The sequence below is a fragment of the Hordeum vulgare genome, chromosome 7H (assembly GCF_904849725.1).
Source record: "Hordeum vulgare subsp. vulgare chromosome 7H, MorexV3_pseudomolecules_assembly, whole genome shotgun sequence".
NCBI lineage: Eukaryota > Viridiplantae > Streptophyta > Magnoliopsida > Poales > Poaceae > Hordeum > Hordeum vulgare.
Window position 1 is genome coordinate 163708038 of NC_058524.1, and position 21331 is coordinate 163729368.

Genomic DNA, 21331 nt, shown 5'->3' on the forward strand with positions numbered 1-21331 from the left:
ATTAGCATTGTTGAGAGATTGCACTAGCGAAAGTACGAACCCCGGGCCTTGTTTTAAGCATTGCAATACCGTTTGTGCTAAATTTTATGAATTGATACCTTTATGTTTTTATTTATTTATATTATAAAACTATATTGCTACCATCACCATCTATTTGCCGAATTAGTGCACCTATACTATTTACCATCTTATTGGGTGTGTTCTGGACATAAGAAACTCTTTGCTATTTTGGTTGCAGGGTTGTTTGAGAGAGACCATCTTCATCCCCCACCTCCCACAAACTGATAAACCTTAGGTCATACACTTGAGGTAAATTTGCTATTGTCCTACAAAACTTTGCGCTTGGAGACCCGACACGAGTCTACAAGAACAAGTTGTGTAGTAGACATCAAGCTCTTTTCTAGCGCTGTTGCCGGGGAGGTGTGTTCTTGAAAGTATATCTTTAGATCTTGCAACTGAATCTTTTAGATTCCTATTTTATCACTAGTTTGGTTTATAAAAATAAAATTAAAAAATGGAATTGAGGTGGTCTCATATTGTTCATCATTATAATGTCTTTCTTGAAAATGATGGAAAGGAAAATTGTGCTCAATTTATAGAAGAAGGATTGAATAAAATGTTTGGCATAAAATACTTGAATGATGAGAATGATTGCATTATTGTTACTATTAATTCTTTGAATATCCATTATGCTAATGATATGCAAATCCATAAGCTTGGGGATGCTATGTTTGATCAAAATGATATTTTTTGTCCCCCAAGTTTTGATGAGAAAATTTATTATGATGATGGCACGCCTCCTATTTATGATGATTATATTGATGAAAGTGGGTTTGGAAGAGTGTAAAATCTAGGTACTAATGATTCCACTATTTTGGAGGGTGTTTAATCTTTTCATAATGACAAAAGTGGATTTGGAGAAGTCATGACTTTATTTAGTGATGAGTTCACTATTTTGGAAGAGCCTTCAATTGACTATGACAACAAAGTTGCTATGTATGATGATTATGGTGATGACATGTATGTTATAAATAATAATGATAAACATGAACCTTGTCATCATAATTTTAATTTTCATTTGGATTATATCAATCAAGTATCTCATGATAGTTATTTTGTTGAGTTTGCTCCCACAACTATGAATGATAAGAATTTTGCTTGCATGGGTAGTAATAAAATTTCTATGCTTGTGCATCATGAAAAGAATGATTTATGTGATAGTTATATTTTTTAATTCCTTCATGATGCTACTAAAAAATATTATGAGGGAGTAACATATGTTTGTAGGTATTGCAATACTATCAAGTTTCCTCCCTATTGGTTCAAAGTTTCAAAGTCATGCTTGTTTTTCCTTCCTATGCTAGTTGATTCTTGCCCCCATAAATTATTTTCTCACAAAATCCCATGGTATAGGAAGTGGTTTAGGATTAAATGTGCTAGTCATGTGACTCATGATGTCCTCTTTATGTTTCAATTACTACTTTTTATGTGAGCATCATTGAAATCATCATGCCTAGCTAAAAGACATTAAGGAAAAACACTTGTTGGGAGGCAGCCCAATAATTATCCTTAAAAAAATTTAGTATTCACATTATTAAGCTACTGTATTAATCATGTATTATATCTTTTATTTCAATAAAGTGACAAGTAAAGCCTTTGAGATAGTATGGATACTTGCTTGTTTGATTCTGTGGAAAAACAGAAACTTTTACGTCCAGTGCAGAATTTCTCTGATTTTACCGGGGTATCAAAAATTGTGAAATTTTACACAGTTTTGGTATGCAAATTCTCTACATTGTCCTAATTGTTCAGAATTTTTAGAGTCAGGGTAGTATGTTTTTCATTCAGATCTTCACAAATTGTTCTATTTTTGACAGATTCTATTTTGCATGCATAGTTTAATTGTTTTAGTGTTCCCATAGCTTATATTTAGTGATATAAATTATGGGAATGAGATAATAAGTTAGTCATCATGTGAGAACAACTATGAATCTTGTATTGACAGTACCTAAGAGAATGATCTATATTTATCATACTAACCCATCTCACGAAGTTTCGTTAAGTTTTGTGCGATTGAAGTTTTCAAGTTTTGGGTGAGATACCAATAATAGTTTCCATAGAAAATTATTATGCAACTTTTCTTGGCAGTACATGAAGTGTTGATTCAATTTTATGTCCACTAACCTATCTCATGAGTTCTTTTCAAGTTTTGTGTGGATGAAGTTTTTGAGACGTAGGTGAAACCGGGATATGAGAGGATAGAAAGAGAAACAAAATCTCAAGCTTGGGGATGCGCAAGGCACCCCAAGTAAATATTTCAAGAAGTCTCAAGCATATAAGCTTGGGGATGCTAGGCATTCCACCTTTTTTCATCAACAACTATCGGTTAGCCTATGTTGAGCCTAAACTTTTATTTGTCCACATGATATGTGCTATTCTTGGAGTGTATTTTTCTTTATTTGCTGTCTGAAATAAATTATCAGATCTGAATTTTTTTATTGAGAGAGAGTGCTCACATAGCTAATTAATTGTTTGAATACTCATTGATCTTCACTTATATCTTTTGAGAGTAGTTTGATAGCTTGCTCTTGTGCTTCACTTATATCTTTTTGAGCACGATGGTGCTAAAATTGAAGAAATATGTGCTCTCGTACTTCACTTATATTTGTTTGAGAGCTTTTAATTAGCAATGGAAATTTTATTTAAATGAAATTGTTCCCAAAGTGATAGATAACCACGGGAGATATAATAAAAACTTTCATGACGATCATTGGATGTTAAACCTGATTCTTTCCAATAGTTTTGCGATATGAAGACAGTGATATGTGAGTTGTGTTGATGAGTAATTATGCTTTAGTAAGAATATTGATGTTAAGGTTTGTGATTCCCTATGCATGCACATTAAGTCAATAATTATGCTATGAAATTACATCCTACTTGTATTGCATTATTCGGTGTTAGTTATGTTTAATGTTCGATTATGATGGTTTTTGTTGCTTGGTTGGGTGCTTCTCAATCTATTTGCTAGACTTCACTTGTACTAAGCGGGAATGTTGCTTGTGCATCCAAATCCTAAACCCAAGGTTGTGCCAAATGAGTCCACCATACCAACCTATATGCCGTATTTGAGTGTCTAAGTAAATTTGTATGTGCCAACTCTATTATTCAAAATAAACTTCTATTTTGTGTGCTCGTACTGCTCATGAAGAGGCAAGGGGTGGACGATATCTTCCATGTTAAATAGGTTATTATCAAAATGAGTGTTTATTCACTTGTCATTGCATGAGAGTATGGCGGTAATAAGGATGCCCAGTCCCTAAATGCAAACAAAATTTATTTTATGTTGTCAAATAATAAATTCCTTGGGAAGTGTTGGTATGGACGGTACCCATGGATGCGGCTAGACCTGGAGTGTGAAAGAATGGTGGAAAAAGGAATAAACTTTATTTTCAGTTTGGGAACTGCCTATGATTTGTTTAGCATGGAAGATATTGGGAACCCTTATCCATTTTTGTTGACACTAAAAGCATGCCAGCCAAAATATTTTATCTCTCAATTTTTTCTCTTTGAGCTCTGGCACCGCTACAAATTTCGGCTTCCCTATGCGAATGGATTATCTATTTACTTTTATGCAATTTCTATTTCTATTTGAGTCTCCATCTGCTCTTATAAAGGACCAACTACGGAACATTGTTATCATACTTGAGCATTGGATGTAGCTAATATTTGGGTGTATTGTATGAATGGATCAATAATTGAGCATGATGGGCTAGGTATATAGTTCTTTAGCATTGATATTTTAAAAAGACTTTGTTGCTTGTTGATATGCTTGAGTATTAAAGTTTTCATGTAAAATTATGGACCATTGCTTTGAATCATTCAAGTCCAAATGTCCATGCTACAAAATAGAGGAGTATATTATGAATATGATAGGTTGCATTCCACATCAAAAAATCCGTTTTCAATTGCCACTTTGTCATGATGAGTTTTATGAGAAAGAGTTATTGATATGATGCTAGGAAAAATGATTGAAATTATCATTGATCAAGCTTATGCACTATGCTAGCATTCACACTTCATAAATTATTTCCTTTATCATTTACCTACCCGAGGACGAGTAGGAGTTAAGCTTGGGGATGATGATACATCTCCAAAGTATCTATAATTTATGAAGTATTCATCCATGTTTATAACAATTCTATATGGTTTTGATATGATTTGAATGGAACTAACACGGACTACGTTGTTTTAGCAGAACTACCATGGTGTTGTTTTTTGTGCAGAAATAAAAGTTTTTTGATGATTATTTTGGAACAAAAGAGGCACTATAAGCTTCATTGGAGGACCAGAAGGTGAAGGAGGTGGCCACTACCCACCAGGGCATGCCAGAGGCCTTGCCCGTGGGCTGGTGGGTAGTGGGTAGTGGGCACCTCATGGCCCATATTGATGTGAGATCGACGCCAAAAATTTCTATAAATAAAGAAACCCATAGAAATAACCCTAGATGAGAAGTTCCACCGTCGCAACTCTCTGTATCGGCGAAAAACCAATCTGGAGATGTTCCAGTAACCTGCTGGAGAGGGGAAATCATCTTGAGTGGCCATCTTCATCATCCCTATGGCCAGCATGATGCGGAGGGAGTAGTCCACCATCTGGACTGAGGGTTTGTACCAATAGCTATGTGTTTAATCTCTTTGTCCCTCTCTCTCTCTCGTGTTCTTGAGATGGCACAATCTTTATGTATCAAGGGCTTTGTTAATATAGTTGGATCATATGGTGTTCTCCCTCTCTATCTTGTTGTGATGAATTAATTTTCCCTTTGAGATTTAGTTTTACCGGATTGAATACTTGTATGAATTTGAGAGCACTTCATTCATGTCTTGTTGTGAATACCCGTGGTGACAATGGGGTATCATATTGATTCACTTGATATATGTTTTGGCACTCAACTCGCGGATTCTCGAGGTGACATTGGGGTAATCTATGCATAGGGGTTGATGCACGTTCTCGTCTTTGTTTCTCTCGTAGAAATCTTGGGGCACACTTTGAGGTTCTTTGTGTTGGATTGAGTATTATGAATCTGAATTTGTTATGGTGTTATTTTATTACGAACTCTTGGATAGATCGATCGGAAAGCATAACTCGTTATTTTAGAATGAACTCTTGGAAAGACTGACTGGAAAGAATAACTTTGAGGTGGTTTCGTACCCTACAAACAATTTATTCTTAAGTTCTCCGCTAGATAGTGATATGTCTCTAACGTATCTATAATTTATGAAGTATTCATGCCAAGTTTACAATAATTCTATATGATTTTGGTATGATTTTATTCGAACTAACCTGGACTGACACTATTTTCACCTCAACTATCATGGTGTCGTTTTTTGTGCAGAAATATAAGTTCTCGAAATGGGCTGAAAATTTATAGTGATTTTTTATGGACCAAAAGAGACCCCCGAAGTACCAGATCTGGGCCAGGAAGTGGATGAGGAATCCACAAGCCTGCTGGGCGTGGCCACCTAATGATGAGTTGATGGATATACTTCTTGCCACTTGTTGGTTATCCCAAGTGGAAGGTGGAGATGTAATCAGCAACAGATTTCCCTTACACGATGACTGTAAGGTTTATCGAACCAGGAGGACTCCTAGGCTCAACAAGTAGGTGTCTTCCACTCTGGCGCTAGCAGAAGACGTGGACCTGCACACACAACAAATAACTTTGCTACCAACAAGTACAGAGAGGTTGTCAATCTCTCCGGCCTTGTAGTTTGCACATGATCGAAACACAAGCGGGAAGGTAATAGTGATTGCAACGAAAAAGTAAATAAAAGCGGTAAATGATGGAGGTGTAAACAATGATGGTGATATGGACTGGAGTCACATGATGTTCACTAGTGATGTCTCTCTCCCAAAAGACGATAAACAACTATGCTTAGGTAAACAAATCACAGTTGGGCAATTGACAGAATTATGATCGCACCGCAATGCTAATTATGCGACTTGATAGTTAGAGGTTCAATAGTAATAGGCAGTACGCCAAGACAAGTAGACCGTTTATTCATCAGCATCTACTTACTAATCATCCACCTTGAGATATCTATCCAGAACATCTCTCCGGTATTAAGTAGAGACCCCACCCAAAGTGTAAACTCAAAGCAATGGACAACTTCATTAATGAACTACGCGTAAGGTAAACAATCCTTGCAACCGTGGTCACAAGCACCGTTGTTTTCTCCCTAGTGGCAACACGCACATCCCCTAGTCTCATGTTTTTGTCACTCAAGCTAGACATCGAGGGGCATGAATCCACAATCATGCATAACACTCCCTCTTGGAGTTACAATCTACTACTCGGCCAAAGCAATAAATAGCAACGGAGAACAAGCATGAATCACTAAGGAACATAATATAAAAGGATAATCAAATATATAACTCATAACAGTCTGAACATAATCTCATAATCCATCGGATCCCAACAAACCGAGCATAGCAATAGCAAGATAATTACATAGATGCCTTGATAATGTAGGGCAGCTCACAAGGACTAACCATTGAAGCACAAGATTGGAGAGAAGACATCACATATCTACTGGTCATGGACTCATGGTCCAAGGAGGACTACTCACAGCACGTCCGGGAAGCGACCATGGAGGCGGAGAATCTCCTGGAGGTCAATCCTCCCTCCGGCAGGGTGCCGGGAAGAGGTCTCCTGACGCTCCCGATCTCGGAAGCACTGAGGCGGCGGAACGATGGAGAAATTCGCGATTCCAGAAAGTCTGCAAGGGTTTCTTCTCGAGACTCTAAATATAGCCCAAAGAAGGGCACCGGAGGAGGTGGGACCCACCAAGGCTACCTCCTGGCGCGGCCTAGGGCCTGGCCGTGCCAGCAGGCCGCCTGGGAGGCCCCTGGCCCCCCTCTGGCCCATCTTCGATGATCCGAAAGCTTTTTTTTCGCTGATTTTTGCTACCTCTTGAGCTTGCGTTGGTTTTTACCTTGAAGAGGAAACGGTGATGCAGCACAGTAGCAGTAAGTATTTCCCTTAGTTTGAGAACCAAGGTATCAATCCAGTAGGAGTATCAAGATGAGGCACCAATGTACCTGCGCAAAAACAGCAAACTTGCACCCAACGCTACAAAGGGGTTGTCAATCCCTTCACGATTGATTGCAAGGTGATATCTGAAGGCGGAAAGTGCAACAAAGTAAAAGTGTAGGGCTGGAAATATGATGTGAAGTAGACCCGGGGGCCATAGTGTTCACTAGAGGCTTCTCTCAAGATAGCAAATATTACGGTGGGTGAATGAATTACCGTCGAGCAATTGATAGAACTTCGCAAAGTCATGACGATATCTAAGGCAATGATCATACATATAGGCATCACGTCCGAGACAAGTAGACCTATACTTTCTGCATCTACTACTATTACTCCAAACATCGACAGCTATCCAGCATGCAACTAGTGTATTGAGTTCATGACAAACAGAGTAACGCCTTAAGAAAGATGACATGATGTAGAGGGATAAATTCATGCAATAGATATAAACCCCATCTTTTTACCCTTGATGGCAACAACACGTACGTGCCTCACTACCCCTTCTGTCACTAGGTAAGGTCAACGCACGGCATGAACACAAAACCAAGCACTTCTCCCATTGCAAGAATCATAGATCAAGTTGGCCAAACAAAACCCACAACTCGAAGAGAATTACAAGGATATGAAATCATGCATATAAGAGATCAGAAGAAACTCAAATAAGATTCATAGATAATCTGATCATAAATCAACAATTCATCGGATCTCGACAAACACACCGCAAAAGAAGATTACATCGGATAGATCTCCATGAAGATCATGGAGAACTTTGTATTGAAGATTCAAGAGAGAGAAGAAGCCATCTAGCTACTAGCTATGGACCCGAAGGTCTATGGTGAACTACTCACGCATCATCAGAGAGGCAATGGTGTTGATGAATAATCCCTCCGTCTCCGAATCCCCCCTCCGGCAGGGCACCAGAACGTGCCCGAGATGGGATCTTGCAGAGACAGAAGCTTGCGGCGGCGGAAAAGTATTTTCATGGATCTCTGACGTGGTTTTGGATTTTTCGGGGATTTATAGGCGGAAGAAGTAGGGTAGAGGATCCAAAGGGGGGCCCACAAGCCTGCTAGGCGCGGGCCCACCTGGCCGCGCCTCGGGGGCTTGTGGCCTCTCCTCGTGCCCTCTGCCTTGGTTCTCAAGCTCCCCGCGTATCTTCTGTTGCGGAAAAAATCTTTTCGGAGGTTTATTCTGTTTGGACTTCGTTTAATATTCTCCTCTAAAAAGGGTCAAAAACACGGAAAAACAGGAACTGGCACTTGGCACTGAGTTAGTAAGTTAGTCTCAAAAAACATATAAAAGGCATACAAAACATCCAAAGTTTGACGAGATAATAGCATGGAACCATAAAAAATTATAGATACGTTGGAGACGTATCAAGCATCCCCAAGCTTAACTCCCGCTCGTCCTCGAGTAGGGAAGTGATAAAGACTGAATTTTTGATGTGGAATGCTACCTAGCATATTTGTCCTTTGTAACTTCTTTCATATGACATGAATGTTTAGATCCGTAAGATTCAAAACAGTAGTTTTCTATTGACATGAAAACAATAATGCTTCAAGCAAACTAGCAAGGTAATCATGAACTTTCGAAATATCAAGGCCATAGAAAATTATCCCTACAAAATCATATAGTCTGGCTATGCTCCATCATCCCCACACAACTAATTTAGATCATGCATATCCCCGGTATTGGCCAAGTAATTGTTTCCGCACTCTTACTTTCTCAAACCTTTTTCAACTCTCACGCAATACATGAGCGTGAGCCATGGATATAGCACTATAGGTGGAATAGAGTGTGGTGGAGGTTGTGAGACAAAAGGAGGAGATGGTCACATTGACTCGGCGTATCAAAGGGCTATGGAGATGCCCATCAATAGATATCAATGTGAAAGAGTAGGGATTACCATGCAATGGATGCACTTAGAGCTATAAGTATGTGAAAGCTCAAAAGGAAAACTAGTGGGTGCGCATCCAACTTGCTTGCTCACGAAGACCTAGGGCAATTTTGAGGAAGCCCATCATTGGAATGTACAAGCCAAGTTATATAATGAAGATTCCCACTAGTATATGGTGGTGACAAAACAAGAGACTCTCAATCATGAAGAACATGGTGCTATTATGAAGCACAAGTGTGGAAAAGATAGTAGCATTGTCCCTTCTCTCTTTTTCTCTTTTTTTTGTTTGGGCTCTTTGGCCTCTTTCCATATTATTATTTTTGTGTGGGCAACTTTGGCCTCTTTTTTTATTTCCTCACATGGGACAATGCTCTAATAATGATGATCATCACACTTTTATTTACTCACAGCTCAAAGCTTAGAACAATGATGACTCTTATAGGAAATGCCTTCGGCAGTGTACTAGGATGTGCAACGATCTAGCTTAGCGTATGACTCGCTAGCTATCTTACGGTCATGCAATGGCAATATGTAAGTGACGACACAAGTCATGAGACGGAACGGTGGGAGTTGCATGGCAATATATCTCGGAATGGCTATGAAAAGGCCATGATAGGTAGGTAAGGTGGTTGTTTTGAGGAAGGTCTATATTGGTTTTGTGTACCGGCGAAAGTTGCGTGGCACTAGAGAGGCTAGCAATGGTGGAAGGTTAAAGTGCATCTATACCATGAACTCACATTAGTCATGAAGAACTCACATACATTGCGAACGTTTTTTATTAGCAATCGAAACAAAGTACTAAACGCATACTCCTAGGGGAAGGGTTGGTAGGTGTTAACCATCGCGCGATCTCGACCGCAACACAAAGGATGGCAATCAATGAGTCAATTATGCTCCTAGTTCCTAACATAGCGGTTCACCATACGTGCATGTTACGGGAATCACTAACTTCAACACAATTATTTCTAGATTCACAACACCCTACTAACATAACTCTTAATATTACCAAATCCATGTCTCAAAACTAATTGAGAGGAATCAAACTTCTCTTTCTAATCAATGCACATGAATATGGAAGTTTTATTGTATCCTCTTTGGGTGCCTATCATCTTTGGGACTACTTTCATAGCACAAGCCAACTACCAAGTTACTAGAGAGAGCACTCTCAAAAAGATATAAGTGAAAATCGTGAGTTCTTATTTCTCCAAAATATGACACCGCCATGCTCTAAAAGATCTAAGTGAAGCACTTAGAGGAAAGTTATCTAGCTCAAAAGATATAAGTGAAGCACATGTGAGCTAAATTGCCTAGCTCAAAAGATATAAGTGAAGCATAATGAGTATTCTAGCAAATTCACGATGAGTGCATGTCTTTCTCAAAAGGTGTGCAGCAAGGATGATTGTGACACAACAAAAATAAAATACTCCTATGATACAAGACGCTCCAAGCAAAACACATATCATGTGGTGAATAAAAATATAGCTCCAAGTAATGTTACCGATGGATTCAAGACGAAAGAGGGGATGCCTTCTCGGGGCATCCCCAATCTTAGGCTTTTTGGTGTCCTTGAATTTGGCTTGGGATGCCTTGGGAATACCCAAGCTTGAGATCTTTCCACTCTTTATCCCTTTGTCCATGAGAACATCACCCAAAACTTGAAAACTTCACAACACAAAACTTAAACAGAAACTCGTGATACCATTAGCACAAGAAAACAAACTACCACCTCTTGAGGTACCGTAGAAAACTTGATTTCTATTTATATTGGTGTTAGATTACCGTATTCTCACTTTTACATGGCTAGTACCCCCGATACTATCCATAGTTTCATAAAAATAAGCAGTCAACACAACAAAAAACAGAATCTGTCAATAATAGACCAGTCTGTAGCAATCTGTATACTTCGTATACTTCTCGTATCTCAACAATTCTGAAAAATTACGACAATTTAGGCAATTGGCATATCAACCAGTAAAAAAGAATCAACTCAAAATCTCTTTCTGTATAAAAATGAAAAATAATTTCGTGAGCGAAAAGTTTCTGTGTTTTTCCAGCATGATCAAACAACCATCACCAAACTATTCATAAAGGTTCTACTTGGCACAAACACAAAAAGAAACATAAAAAACACAATCATAACAGAATTATGATGGTGTGGACACAACAAAACAGAAAGCAAAAAGCAAAAATAAATTCATTGGGTTGCCTGCCAACAAGCGCTTTTCTTTAAAGCCTTTTTGCTAGGCATTGATAATTCAATGATGCTCACACAAAAGACAAGAATTGAAGCACAACGAGAGCATCATAAAGCATGTGAAAATCACATCTAAGTCTAACATACTTCCTATGCATAGGCATTTTATAGGAATTTTTTTTGTCAAGACAACCAATAGTTACCATATGCAAGGAAGAAGAAATAGACAATAGCAATCTCAGCATAACAAGAGGTGATTTCGTGACATTAAAGTTTCTACCACAATATTTTCCTCTCTCATAACAATTACACGTGGGATCATATTCAAATTCAACAATATAGCTATCACATAGGATATTCTTTTCATGATCTACATGCATGCAAAGTTGACGCTCTTCAAAAATAGTGGGATTATCATCAGCTAAAGTCATGACTTCTCCAAACCCACTTTCAATATTATTGCAAATATCATATTCATCATGAGGCTTAAACAAATTTTCAAGATCATAAGAAAAAACATTACCCCAATCATGATCATTGCAACAAGTAGTGGACATAGCAAAACTAGCATCCCCAAGCTTAGGGTTTTGCATATTTTTAGCATGATTGTCATTAATAGAATTTATAATTAAATCATTGCAATCATGATTTTCATTCAAGGAGCCCTCGTAAATCACTTCATAAATTTCTTCATCACAATTTTCAGATTCACGCATCTCAAGAAAAACTCCATAGAGAAAGTCAAGTGCACTCAACTCACTAGCAAATTGTAACGACCAAGATGCGGTCCTTTCCGATCTGGGGGTCGAGGCCCCGAATAGGAAAGAAGCGCATCTAAGCGTTTTGCAAGCAAGTAACATAGCACAAATAATTATAAAAGTAGACAATTCGGGATTCAACTGTCCTCTCATTAATAACCCAGAGTACATTACAGATACAATCAAGGTAGTTCCGCTACGAACTACATAAACATAGAAATGCTATGCTACCCTGCCTGCAGGCCCACGATCACGACCACGCCTTAGTCCTCTGGATAGTTCATGTAGAGGCGGTTTGTCTCCTCATCGTACTGCCACGCCAGCTGGGTGGAGTTGGGATCATCTGTCTCTGGGGTACGTGTACCTGTTGGGAGTTTCGGAGGAATCCGTGAGCAACGAGGACTCAGCAATCTAAGACCTTGGTGCCAGAACTAGTCATGTTATTAGGTAGGGTAAGGGTGAAGTGTATAAGGCTGCAGCATCCTAAGCTTGATTTAGTGGCTAACTTACGTTAACAAATATGAAGGTGGTATACACTAGCGGTCGTGATTACTTGATCACTAATTGATCCTGATCACCTACCTACGGCATTCATAACCCCACCGTGTTCCCGATCGAAGAGAGGTCTTCGAGGGGACAGTCACGGTTACGCACACCGTTGGCAATTTTATTAGTTTATGTTGAAGTTCTCTAATACCGGATGTTAACAAAATATTCCAAGTTACCACATAACCGCGGGCACGGCTTTCCGAAAGATTAAACCCTACAGGGGTGCTCCAACTAGTCCATCACAAACGTACACAGGCCGCAAAGGCATCCTCTATCACGAATCTCGTGATCTCGTCGGATTCCTTAGAGGAAAACCTCAACTCTGGGGGAAACCAAAGCTTCACTGGGATTCCTATACGCAAGATATACCGCTAAGGTAAGGGAAGGCTAGCAGGACCTCCCGACGTGTCGAAGACCCTGATAAGAGCCGCATATCTCAGTCTCAGGACACGCCGGATGAGTCACACTACAGGTATACCAAACCTCTGGTTGCCCTGTGGTGGCCCCATAGTCTGCCCAGTTTGGACCAACACGCATGAGGAGCACTGGCACGGGTTGTTGATTAAAATCCCCGGGGTAGCTGTTCCCTATGCAATTTATTATTAAGTGATTAGCAAATAAAACCAATGTTGGGTCCTGGCGGACAAGCCTTAGCACTACGCGATTTATCGAGGGTGTCCCCATAACAACCCCGAACGTGTTAGGAGCGATCAATATGGAATCAAACACCGGTAACCGGTAACTAAGGTGGCAATAACGGAACAAAGCACCCGGCAAAAGGCTAGGCCTTCCGTCATTTACCAAGTATATAGGTGCATTAATTAAATAACAGAATATAAGATAATGACATCAAGATCATGTTTTCACATGAGACAAAGCACCTGCATCTAACAACGCTAACATTAGTAGCTGAGCAAAGCCTACTTAGCCATACAAGTTATGCTAGGAAGGGATCAGTGTATGGGTTCATGGCATGTCAAGAGGCAATTTAATTCAGTGGTAGGCAGCGAGCAATAAGACATGGAAACGCAAACTAGCATAACAAGTCTAGAGATGGAATCAAGGTCATATCATCTTGCCTGTGATATCCTCAGCTTGGAATGGTTCTGGTTCGTCCTGCACGTACTCTCCTGACTCCACGTATTCGTTCTCCGATCCCGGTGCTACCAACATAAGAATAACAACCAATGAACAACAGCACCACAAGATGCAACAATCACATGACGCATGAGATGAAAGATGAGCATGCATCGCTATTTCTATCACTAGCACAAGCAAAAGAAACTACTACAAGTTTCTGGACAGAACTGTACACTAAGCTATTTTGAAATGCATGAGGATGGAATGAACAGATGCGACTTGTGAAAACAATGCAAAACCATATAAAGAACATTGCAAACGGAGCTACGGATCAACGGGAATCAACGAAACAAGATATGAAGCTCTACGTGGAAGAATCAACACCACACACTCAATTGGCACAAATCTGGTATTCCCAGGTTGCCAAGACATATAACAACCCAACATGAATGGATTGGAGCAAGGAAGAACACCGCAACATCAACTAATCACCCACAATCATCAAAATGACTATACTACACAATCTGCCATAATCTGCATCTTAGCTCTTTGTGAGCTACATGCAACATAGCTACAGCCCCCCAAATATGACACATTATATATGTGGCTGTAGCCAACCAAGAAAACTACAAGCACCAGAAAGAATCACAGCAAAACGAATTAAAATCTAGAAGATACAAGGCCACAAACTTTCACAAAACCATGAGATCTCAGGGACTTGGTGAAAATTCCTGCACCTGACCTTCTGTCTTTGTTCTGAAGCTTTTTGACAGCAATCAAAACACAACCTACTGGACTCAAAATGAGATGAAATTTGACAGGGAGCTTCACAAACATATCAGGTCCAAAATCCTAGCACTGAACTAAGTCTAGTTCCCAACACAATGACCAGAACATCCTTATCTATAGGAGAAGAAAATGTTTCAGATTCTCAGACTTAGTGAAATTCCAGATTTCACTAAGCTGGACTTTTCAGCCACATGCCCACTTTGTCTAGGCATAGTTTGCACACAAATAACACCAAGTGATAAATGACACCACTATGGTGTAGAGCAAAACCCCTACTATTACCACACTAAAACTCATGCCCTTGGGCTCCACCAATTCCATGGAATCAAAGAGCAAACTTGCAACAAATATGAATATGTCAACTCCATAAAGTATCCCAATGGCAAAACTAACTTCACCACTGGATTCCTTGGGAGATTCTACCCCAAAATCATATATAATATGTGGGCACTTACTTGGAACAAGTGACCACATATTAGGGAAGAGGAAACCACTACAAGTCATGCCTAGTGAATAGGCATCATTTCTTGTAGTTCCACTATAACAACAACTACAAAGGTTGAGCTCATGTGCAAAATGACAAAGTGACATGGGGTTTTGAACCCCATGTTTGTGTCATTCACATCAACTTCACAAACCTTACTACTAAGCTTCCCACACAAACAATATACCATGCCCTCTCATAGATGGACATGTGGAGGTGCAAGGCTTGCTTGCAAAGGTCGAAAGCTTTTCACACACACAAGCATGCCTACACTAGCTACACCTCATGTGTGGGCAACACACACACACATGCACATCTCTCACAAGCACCCAAACAATCTCCTCATCAACTACCACTACTACACAATACAAGCAAGGTGATAAAATGCCAAACTCAACTAAGGTGGGAAACACATGACCATAAGCACAAGCATCACTACTCTACTAAGTGAATATACACACATACAAGTGCATCACCACTTACTCACACACTCCCTTGTGGCCAACATCATGTGTATGCTCACACATCACATACACTCCTCACAGGCACATCCACACACACTACAACACCTAGCACAAATATAACAGCAAGGGAAAATAAAGAAAATGCCATGGCGACCTATTCTTTGGTGTCACAAGAACAGCAACAACAAAGAGGAAGTAATATTGCAGTAAAAAGAGAAAAATGAAAGGAGGGCTCCCTGGGATTCGAACCCAGCTCCCTCTGGTGCAACAAACTGCCCCCTACCACTCTGCTACTATCTACTTGTCGACAGAATAGAGGCTTCAAGCAAGGTAAGCCATGCCTATGCGCTACTCCGCCCGAAACAGAATTAAAACCGCAAAAAGGGGGTTGGCGCCTGCGGGACTTGAACCCTGCACCTCAGGTAAACACATGTAACATCCCAATTTTTCCTAATTGGGAATGTTTTACATTGTAGCTAAGCATCTATGCATGTTGATTGAAATAAATTTAGCACGTGAATTTCTTTCGTATTTTGATTTGCATTTCCATTTTTCCTCGCACGAGAAATGCCCGGAGAAATACTCTCTTGCACGCAAGAGAGAGTGCGGAGGAAAATGACCCTCCAAAGTGCGGGCAATTTCTGAAATGTTGAAGCGAAGAAAATCCAAAGTTATTGCAAAAATATTTGCAAAAAGAAATAAAGCAAATTTGGGAATTTCTGAAAAAAAACGTTTTTTTTAAGTTTTTATTTTTGCTTTGGAAAAATGTTATTCGGGTAGAGGATATTTTTCTGATTTTTTGGTATATAATACCCTATATTAATATTTTGATTTATTTCCCTTTTATCCGCTTTTGATTTTCTGTTTCGGAAAAAGGTTTAAAAATAGGAAAGTTTTTCTTTTTTGGAAGCCGCCGCCCTGAGCGTTTATTAGGCCATGGGCCGATCCTAGCCGCCAGGGAATAAATCCCTTAGATCTCGGCCGACCGCCCCTCCCTTCCCCGCCTCCCTCTCTATGACCGCTCGGCCCCACTGGCCGACTTCTCTCTCCCGCGGTCTTCTTCTTCCTCCCCCTTCCAAAATGCTGCCCGAGACCGAGCCCCCCAGGACTCGGGATTCCTCCCCGATTTCCCTCTCTTCTTTCCTTCCTTCACTCCCCTCCTGGCCTATAAGTACTGCCCCTCTCCACCGCCCCTGTTCCCACCCTAACCCCGACGAGCCGCCGCCCCAGGCCCTCTGCAGCAGCCCCGCCGGAGACCGAGCCCCTGCAACCTTCGGCTGCCCCTTGGGAGCAGCACCCGAGCCGCCCCCGCTCCGCCCGACGCCGCCCCTCGGAGGAGGACCACCGCCGCCGCCGCCCCGTCCTCTCCACCGCCCCCCGGAGCCCCCTCACCCTCGCCGGCGACGTCACCCTCGCCGGAGCTGCCTCCCCAGCCACGGTAGCTCTTTCTTTCTCTGTTGTTTCCTTTTCTTTCTTTTGTAGCCATTAGATCTCTACTCAATGGTTTAGATTAGATCCTAGGATAACCCTTCGGTTTAGAGTAGAAAACCGGCGGTTTTAATTTCACTTATCATTTAGCTAGCAAGTTTTTGTTAGCCTCGGCCGTTTGCTCAAAACGTTGCAACAAACATCTCCCGCAGCCTATCGTAGCATGCCACGTATACCCCCTGTTAGTTACTAGTTAGCTTCACTTTTTTTGTCTAATTGCAAAAACAGAAAGTTTCTGTTTTGTTTTGGCCACAACTTTTGATCCCGAAGTCCAATGATATTGATTCTTGTTCCAGTAGACTCCAATTTGTCTTTAGTTTTTAAAATCATATAATTTTTCTATGTTTGAAACTTTCAAATATAAGTTAGAGCAGATTTAGTTTAAACCTTGTTTTGCCTATTCCAGGAGTTTAAAAAATGATTTTGAGTTGATTCTTTTTGCTACTGCTTCCTAGTGATTAAGTCTTACTGTGGTAGAAGTTTCAAATTTTTTAAAGTATTTTTACTGGTGTTTTCAACAGAAACAAGTTTCTGCCATACCGGCGTGTGATGAATTCTTTTGCTTAGGCTTTAGCAAATCCCTACTTGTGATGTTATTTTTACTTGTGGCTTGATTGAAGTGCTTATGGTGTGTTTTGTGTTTGTAACGGTAGATCATCCGGAGTGCGAAGCGTGTTACTTAGAAGCGCTCGAGCAAGACAACTATCATCAAGGCAAGTCATTTTGATCATGTTATTTACCTATGTTTTTGATGCATGATAGATCACCTTCTTTGCCCAATTGCATGCTGCCTAGGTACTTGGAAACTTTAGTATAAGTTGTAGTATCATGTGGTAGGCACACAACAACCCCGATACTTGGCCCCGGGACGACAATTTCTTAATGCTATGCTTGAGTAGACGAGTTTTCGGTTGAGTGTATATCACGAGTGATGCTAGGTGGATATAATAATCAAGACCGGTTAAGACAAGATTTTCAAGACCTCGGACGCAATGCAACTCTGGGTGAAGGACGGTTGATCGGCTCCCTAGAGAACCCAGTGGATGCCCAGGATGCTGGAGAGGCCATGACATCCTGCGGAAAGCTTCACCCAGGCTCGAAGAGACGGACGGAGACTTCAAGACTCAAGGCTTACCTGCACAGCCACAAGTCATTATGGGCTCTGGCTTGGTTGGACAACGCGGCGACTCTGGACAAGCGGTGCTAGCAGATGTAGAAGAACGGTAGGAATGGATGGGCACCGACAGGGATTCAGAGGGACCCGTTGAAAGACCATGTTTTGATCATCCGGTCTTCAAACACCCTGAAGTGCGAGGACAAACCCGGAGGCGATCAAACCTTGTGGGGAACGTGTGCAAAACTCTGCAGAGTGCCCAACCTAATCGATTAGCCGTGTCCACGGTCATGGACAACTTGAGCCGAAGGCATTGAATTTTCCCTTGAACTCTCGACACAACTTAATAATGATGTGGGTGTTAACAACTATTCGGGTACGAGAATTGGTTGGCGGAACCATCTCGTTAACAACAAACGATGTAGTAATATTTTGCTTCCAACCCCTCTTGTTGTAGGATAAAACTGGCTTTATGCAAAACTTAGCCCCACCGGCCAAATATGCATGTAGAGATAGTTGATTATTATTTTACTCCTCTCTTTGATGACTTGCCGGCATATTCAATATGCTGACCTACACGACTGCAACGTATCATGTTGTAGAGTACTTTTCCGACCAGGAGTGAGGCTACGATCTACGCTCAGCGACATGCCCTTGGAGTCGGATGGACTCGTCTACCTGATGCTTCCGCTGGTCTTCGTTAGATATCTCATGAGATGGCCTTCAGCCACTTTATTGTAATCCTTTATTGTAATAAAGTACTCTTTATGAGATTTCGATTAATAAAGCTGTGTGATTGAACTCTTGAATATATACATTATGTATTGTGTGTGTACCAGCATGATCTTGGGATGGTACGGAAACACCAGAGGCTTGACTCGTCTTGAGTCGGGTGGCTACAACACACACAGACACAAACCACTGGGCTACGCTACGAAGTCTGCTAGCTAGGGGATCTGAATCAGGAAAACCCGTGCCTAGAGTCTTCTCTGCACACGCACGCACGCCGGCGATAGAGAGGCCGCCGGGTACGCCTGCTGCTGCTGCTGCTACATCACGGCAGGGGAACTACCAGCACAAACAAGTGTTGCGCCTGCTATGCACGTCATCTATCGCTACTACCACGCGATCTACTGCTGCCGCAACGCGACTGCACATCGCTACTCTACTGAATCTACTGCATCCACAAACTGACAGAGAAGGAACGCGAGCAACTCGCCGGATCTAGGCCGATCTAGGGGATAGACGAGAGGGGAGGAGCAACCTCACCTTGGGGAGGAAGTAGGGAGGCCGATCCGAAGGAGGAGGCCGGTCGGAGAGGAAGAAGAAGCCGGCGATGAAGAGCTCCCGGAAGTAGAACTGTACAGGTTGAAGGGGCTTCGGGTCCGCGACTTAGATGAGCTCATGCTCGTCGGTGAGGGCGTTCTCCGGTGCTCCTAACGCCAGGAATGGGTCGCGGGACGCACCATGGACCTCCTAGACATGGCGGCCTCACTGGACGGTGATGAAGACGGCGTAGACGGCGACGAACCTTCCCTTCTCTCTCTGCCTACAGACTACAGAGAACTCACCATGGGAGGAAGGGAGAGATGGAGGGGGAAAAGAGAGGTGGCGGCGGCAGGAGAGGGAGAGAGGGAACCCTAGCGAGAGGAGGAGGCACGGCCGACAAAGTTATAGGGGGACCTCGACGTGCGCGCTCACGGCGTCGGCCGTGCTCTCTCTTTGGAGCTTGACGGAAAGGAGGCGCTGGGAGGAAACGGCGTCAGGGAAAGGAGAAGGCACCATGGGGCTGGGCTCCTGGCGCGAGGGAGGAATACTGGGCCGCCAGGGAGGCAGGAGGCCCATCCTGAGCGCTACATAAGAGAGAAGAGAACCCTGGGGTTTCCCTTTTAACAGGAATTACCAGAGAAGGAATAAAAGCACAAGGAAAACTATAAGAGAAAAAAAATAAGCTAGCACACCCCTGGTCATGACAAATCATGAACTAATTGAATAAAATGCAACATGAATATATGGTGCAAATAAATTACAAAACAGCCATTGTTGGACCTGTTTTATATTTATTTGTACCTCTTGCACCCCTCCTTAAAACATCATCTTTTCTTCACAAGTCCACCACAAATAAGAGCTAAATCAGGAACATTTTAAAAACAGAAAAGGAAGAAGTGATTCTTGACATAGGAGGAATAGGGAGAGGGGTGAAGATGATTTGAAACCTAAGCATCCACATGTTATCCTACTAGGACAAGCAACCTAGTAGAGTTGCACCACACCACACATATGTCCACAAGAACACAGACACCACATGAAGCATAAGACCACAACATCATCACCACCACACTAGCAATCACAAAGTCTCAAAGAAACATGGAAGATATGATATGACATGCATGCACGCAAGGAAGAAAATACATGGGGCATCACATGAAGTCATGGCACAAATGATATCATCATATCCCTGACAAGGTGGACCCACTTGCAATAGGTTCCAAATAAGGCAAGGTTACATCTGGGGCACTACAAACTCTCCCACACTACAAAGAAGATCTCGCCCTCAAGATCTAAGACTTAAAGAAATCGGGAAATTCAGAACGGAGGTGATCCTCGCGTTCCCACGTAGCCTCTTTATCGGAATGGTGAGACCACTGCACTTTGAGAAATTTGTCAGTCTTGTTACGGGTCTTGCGCTCAGTCGCCTCGAGAACCGCAACTGGATGCTCACGATAAGAAAGGTCAGGCTGAAGGTCGATATCTTGAAGATGCACAGTGCGCTCGGGGGTCTTGAAACACCTCCGAAGCTGAGAAACATGGAACACATCATGGACATTTGCAAAGGTTGACGGAAGCTCGAGCTGGTACGCAAGGTCGCCCCTCTTGCCAACCACTCTGAACGGACCAACGAAACGAGGCACAAGCTTGCCTTTGATGCCGAAGCGCTGCATACCTTTCATAGGCGACACCTTGAGATAGACAAAATCATCAAGCTCATAAGGCATGTCACGGTGCTTGCTATCGTAATAGCTCTTCTGATGGGACTGAGCTGCTCTGAGGTTGTCGCGAATGATCCGACACATCTCCTCAGCTTCTTCTATCATATCATTGCCAAGGATCTGATGCTCGCCGGTCTCGGACCAGTTGAGCGGAGTACGACACTTTCTACCATAGAGAATTTCAATCGGAGCCTTGCCAGAACTAGCTTGATAACTGTTGTTATACGAGAACTCCGCGAAAGGCAGACAATCTTCCCACTTCATACCAAAAGAGATAACACAGGCTCTCAGCATATCCTCAAGAACTAGATTCACTCTCTCCACTTGACCACTAGTCTGAGGGTGGAACGCTGTGCTGAAGGGGATCTTCGTGCCCATAGCAGACTGAAAGGAGTCCCAGAACTTGGAAGTGAAGATACTTCCGTGATCTGACG